Source organism: Zalophus californianus, chromosome 17 (assembly GCF_009762305.2).
Source record: "Zalophus californianus isolate mZalCal1 chromosome 17, mZalCal1.pri.v2, whole genome shotgun sequence".
Lineage (NCBI taxonomy): Eukaryota > Metazoa > Chordata > Mammalia > Carnivora > Otariidae > Zalophus > Zalophus californianus.
In genome coordinates, this window is record NC_045611.1 from 6,661,501 (window position 1) to 6,667,500 (window position 6,000).

The window sequence follows — 6,000 nt, forward strand, 5'->3', positions numbered from 1 at the left end:
AAATATTCTTCACCGAGCACATCTTAGTTATACTAGAAAACTAAACTGTTTGAAAATCAAGGCCGGAGGCACCTCGATGGCTCAGTCAGTTAAGCGTCTGCCTTCAGCTCAGGTCATGACCCTAGGGTCCTGGGATCGAGCCCCGCATCGGGCTCCCTGCTCCGGGGGAAGCCTGCTTCTCCCTCTCCCACTCCCCCTGCTTGTGTTCCCTCTCTTGCTGTGTCTCTCTCTGTCAAATAAATAAATAAATAAAATCTTTAAAAAAAAATTAAAATCTTTGTGGTTTACCAAAATCAGTGACATTTATTTAATACCTACCTTGTGCCAGGACCCTACATTCAGTAAATACATTTAGTCCTTGCACCAAGATTGGGAAGCTCAATCACTTTTGTGTCTATTTTACAGATGAGGCTTGGAGGTATTAAATGACCCGCAGAGCTGGGCTCTGAAGCCCAGTGCTGATGAGGTCAGGAGCCCCACTCTCACAGGGGATTCTTGCCTCCCCGGGGGAGTTCTCAGGGAGGTCTGAGATGCACCCAGGGATGCTGGGCCTACTGAATCAGCACCCTGGGAGTGGAGCCTGGGGATCTGCATTTTAACCACCCCCAGCCCCACCCCACAATTCTTTTGTACTCTCTAGTATGGGCACCAATGCCTTCCACTGAAACAACAGGGAAAGAAACACTTGATCGGCCTTTTCAGAGATGGAAAGCAGTCTGGGCACTTGGGGCGGATATACAGAGGTATAAGCCACAAAGATAAGGAGGCTTTCCTGGCAAATTCCAGAAAGACCGCCTTTGGGAGAGGAGACATTGATTAACCCTCCCCCCCGTGGAATCCAAGACAAATTCTCCTTAAACACCAATTCAATAGATCACTCACCCAGCCCACAAGCATTTACTACGTACCTACTATGTGTCAGTCACTATTCTAGGCTCCGAGGTTAAGAAGAGGAAAGATTCATGCTCTATCCGGAGGTCACCTGATAGTGAATGAATTTTTACCTACCTGAACAGGTAAAAAAAAAAAAAAAAATTGGTTACACACCTGTTAAAATGGCTAACTAAAGACAACTGACAATACCCAGTGCTGGAGAACATGGGGAGCAGCTGCTGAGAACCCCAAAGGGTGCAGCTCCCTCAGGAAACAGTTGGGCAGTTTCTTAAAAAGGCGCACGTACACTGATCATAGGACCCAGCAATCCCACACCTAGGTATGGACCCAAAAGAAATGGAAACCTGCGTCCATTCATAAGCCTGTCTGTCGGTGTCCATAACAGCTTTATTCATACTTGCTGAAAATAGGAAGTGATCCCAATGCCTTTCAACTTGTGAAAAGATAAACAAACGTGCACGCACCGAAATGGCCCGCGTCACGCAGAGGGAAAAAAATGACAGGCACAACACGGAAGGTGCGGCTCAGATGCATTACGCTAAGTGAGAGAGACCAGAATCAAGACGTTACAATGGTGAGATTCCACTGATGTGACATTCTGGAAGAGGCAAAACCAGAGATAGAAAATAGATCACTGGTTGCCAGGGGCTGGGGGTTGACTACAAAAGGAATGGGGCAGGGGGTGGTAGAATTGTTTTATATTTTGATTGTAGTGAGATTACACAACTATATGAATTTGCCAAAACTCATATACTGTATACCCAAAAGGGTGAATTTTACTGAGTGTAAATCGTATTTTACTTAAAAAAAATTATACTACTACAGATGATAAGACCAAGGGGGGGGGGGTTGAGGGAAAAGGAGTCATTAATGCAGGTTTGGGAGAAGAGGGTCGGGAAGGCTTCCGGAAAGCAGTGAGTCTCTCTCTGAAGCCCGTGACAGGTGAGAGCTGTCAGCTGAGTGGGGACAGGAGAGAGAACGGGTGGCAGACAGAGCAGCACGGATGATGGATGACGGATGACGCACTCTGGGCAGGGTGTAGTTCTGCTGGAGTGAAGGGCGTACGTGTCCCAAAGGAAGGCCAGGCTTGACTCATGCCCGGCCTGCCGAGCCTAACTAAGCCATCTGGACATTACCTGGGGGTAATGGGGAGCCACCGAAGGTGTTAGAACAGAAGAGCGATCTGGAGGATTTCTGGCTTGGAAAACCCACTGGGGACAGTGGGTTGAGGGAGCCAGGCTGAAGGCAGGAAGACTGGCCAAGACGTTCTTTCCTCCATGGTTGTGCACTCTTGGCTCAGACGCTCTGCAGCTCAGATGTTAACCGAACACCTGCTGCATGCCAGGCACTGCTATAGGAGCTGGGGACGGACCAAAAATCCCTGTGGCTCTTACATTCTAATGGGGAAGACAGACCATAAACAAGGAAACAGATTACCAAGGTCATCCCAGAGGGCAGTGAGTGCTGTGACAGAGCAGATGGGTATAATGGGAGAAGTGAGAGGGAATTTAGATAAGGCAGTCCCAACAGCCTCTCAGAGAAGGTGCCATCTGAGCATGACCTAAGGAAGAGGAGGAGCCCTAAGTGAGGATCTGGAGAAGGAACTTCTCAGGCAAGTGCAAAGGCCCCAGGAGGGGGTGCCTGATCGCTTTGGGGGGCACACAGTGGATGTAGAATCCCTAAAAGCCATGAAGTGGGGCGCAGGGGTCTCCCTTCTAGCAGGAGATGGACGGAGCCTTCCCCTACGAGTGGCTGCCTTTCATGCCCCTGCCCCACAACCTCCATATTTTGGGGGGAATGATAGTTTATGGCCCCAAGTGTGGAGAGAACAGCCTGAATCCAGAAGGGCAGTTTTCCACCCGGTTCTAAAGGTCACAGCTGTTGCCACTGTAAACAGTGCCCGTGTTGACAGAATCACAGCAGCTCCGGAGACAGGGAGACTGAGGCCACACCTGGAAAGGCCAGTTTGGAATTTTCAAACTTAAAAAATAAAAAATAAAAAAAGGGCCGAGCAAGCAAACATACTTCAGTGTCTGGTGACTCATCTGTTGCTGAATCCTCCCTGTCACCAAAGCTGGCCCTGCCCGGCTCTCTCCCTGTGTGTCACCTCCCTCAGCAGTGTCCACAGGGGAACATCTTTCATTGACTGAACCTTGGTATCAGGTCTGAACTGGGCTGCCCACCTGGCAGTAACTGCCAGGGGTGAGGATGAGACCCCCACAGGACCCCACATGCCTGGGTAACAATCGATGGTGGCTAAATGGCCTTCTGAGGCGAGAGAGTCCGTTCAAAAGCCAGCTGTGGGAGACTGTATTTTCCAAAGACACCCCTACCTGCCCATACCATCTATTCTTCTACAATGTGATGTGGACGTTCCTCCATTGAACCCGGCCAATCTTTGTAACTTTGTGTAATTGCTCCATAGAATGCATCAGAAGGGATGATGCATGGCAGCTTCTGCCTGGCTCAGGACATATGCCCTAGGAGCCCCAAGCTGACTCAGGAAGACCAGCACCCCTGAAGCCACCATGCTGGAGAGACTGCCTGGGCACTGTGCAGAGACAGAGAGAGTCCCAGGGAACCCCCGCTACTCCAGGCCCTTCTCTGGTCCCAGCCCAGGCACCAGACACAAGAGTGAAGAAGTCTTTGAGATGACCACAACCCAAGTCAGCAGCTGCTCCCAGCGGTGTGGGAGACCCTGAGCCGGAACTGCCCACCACTCCCTGATTCCTGACCCTTAGACACCAGGATTGATAATCGATGTGTATTGTGGTTTTAAGCCAGTAAGTTTGGGAGTAATCCAGTACACAGCAATAGATCATTGATATGAGGAGGTTGCTTTGCCAAGTGGGCTTGCAGGTTTGGGGCAGAGCAGAATCGTCCAGGGCACCAGAAGACAGGAAGGGCTCTGCCATGGAGTTCGCTCTCTTTGCCCTCTCCCTCAGCCCCTTCTTCCTCCTTTCCTCTAACTAAAACCTGAACAAGTATTTGAAATGTCCCATTGAAGGGACACTGTATGAAGCCCCTGGCCTGTCCTCTCACTTTTCCCTCTACCTGACAAATGCCATTTCACCCTCCAGGGCTCGGCTCATGGTGTTATGGGGAAGGACAAGACAAATTTTACACACATATTATTTAAACTAACAGTTAAGAATCGCTTTAAGAAGGTAATAGAGATGGGGCGCCTGGGTGGCTCAGTCAGTTAAGCGTCCGACTCTTGATTTTGGCTCAGGTCGTGATCTCAGGAGTGGTGAGATCGAGCACTACGTCGGGCTCCGTGCTCGGTGGGGAGGCTGTTTGAGATTCTCTCCCTCTTCCGGTCCCTCCCTCTCTGCTCTTCACCTCTCCCGCCCTCACCTCCACCCCCACGGATGCGCACGTGCTCGCTCTCTAAAATAGACAGGTAGACAATTTTTAAACATAAATAAAGAATAAAAAGATAATAGTGACACATATATACATTTGCCATTACTCTCAAACACATTAAAACGAAGATGTATGAATGACTGGAAAGAAACACAGATCGATAAGATGTGATAAAACAAACATAGAAAAGGATCATAGGTGGCAGGATGTTTGCTGTCCAATTGGTTAAACTCTTCTGTGTGTTCTAAAACATTCATAATAAAATGTTGGGGAACTAAAAACAGCAAACAACTACATAGCGAATACGATGCTCTGGTCCTAAACCTCACAGTCTGATAAATCGTTCAGTCCTTAGCCCAGCCTCGGAGGGAGGTTTAATTATTATCCCCATTTTATTAAAGAGGAAGCTGGGCATGCAGAAGTTCCAATCACGCCTAAGGTAAGGAGGCAGGAAAGGGACAGAAGTGAGAGTGAAGCTAGCTAGTCGGCCCCAGCACGGGACATGCTTCCTGATGACAACATACCACCTCTCACTCATGCCACGCCTTTATAATTGGAGGAATTATAATTATATAATTAAAACACGCTTATATTAAACAAAGTCTTATGCCATTCTTTGGGGCTGTGAGGGAAAACCTGCCCTCCTATGTCTGGGGCCTGCCCCGTTACGAGGCTACACCTTAGGGGAAGTCAGAGTCTTGCTTTCCCAGGCTCCCTAGCAACTAGGGTACAGACAGTCCCCGTCTGCCCCGTAAGGCAGCTGCACCAGCACCAGCCTTGTGTTCAGAAGCTGGAGACCGGAGAAGCAGAGGTCAGAGGGCATCTACCTGGCAAAGGCAGTGTCATGGACACCGGTGTCCCAAAGCAGCAGGACCAGAGGCTGCCATGTCTGAGCCCAGCAGAATCAGCTGTGCTATCTCCACTGGACCATCCGGTGCTGCGGTTTGCTTTGCTTCAGGCGGTGTAGATTCCAGACTTGGGTCTCTGCCCTTCTGGAAAATATACAAGCCACCCAACATCCTTCAGTAAATTCCTTGTTTTGGCCAATACTGGAAGGGTTCCTGCTATTGACAAGGGCTGAGTAGAAAGGATAATATCCTACCATTTAAGGGGAAATTGATGTGGATATGCATGTGTGTATAAACTAGTTCCGAAAAATCACCAGGAAAGTGCTAACAGTGGCTATGGCTATCCGTAGCAAGGAGTTTGGGTGGCTGGGGCCAAGGGCAGGAAACTTAACATTAAACCTTTAGAACTCTGGCGGCGCCTGGCTGGCTCAGTCTGTGGAGCATGTGACTCTTGAACTCAGGGTCATGAGTTCAAGTCCCACGTCTGGTGTAAAGCTCACTTAAAAAAAAAGGCATTAGCCTCTAATACTCAAAGCCAGTTTTAGAATGCTGTATCTGTGCAAATATTACCCGTCAAAAAATAAATACATAATTGAATTGATTAAAAGGACAAAAAAAGGAAATATGATGAATTATGAATCATGATCTCTGGGTAGTTATTTTTCCACCTCTTTATACATTTCTGCATTTTTCGAATACCTCAGTAAACATCTTAGTAATCAGGAAAAAAAGGTACAGTGGAAAAGAACTGAAGCCCACAGGATGGGGCAGGATAGTTGAACATCATATATCTGATAAAAGACTTGTATCTAGACTATAAAGGAATCTTATGACGCAAGAAGACACATAAACCGTTAAAAAGGGGCAAAAAATCCAAATAGATATTTTTGTC

The 6,000-nt window shown here is 48.2% G+C and overlaps 1 long non-coding RNA gene across 1 annotated transcript in view; it reads right to left on the bottom strand.

Annotated features, from left to right (window-relative positions):
* Positions 1-4,955: 4,955 nt before the first annotated feature.
* The window catches only part of LOC118356446, a 17,598-nt gene continuing 16,553 nt past the window's right edge, over positions 4,956-6,000 (bottom strand). The window contains exon 4 of the long non-coding RNA XR_004819749.1: positions 4,956-5,252. This is a non-coding gene — a long non-coding RNA (uncharacterized LOC118356446). The remainder of the gene's footprint in view (positions 5,253-6,000) is intronic.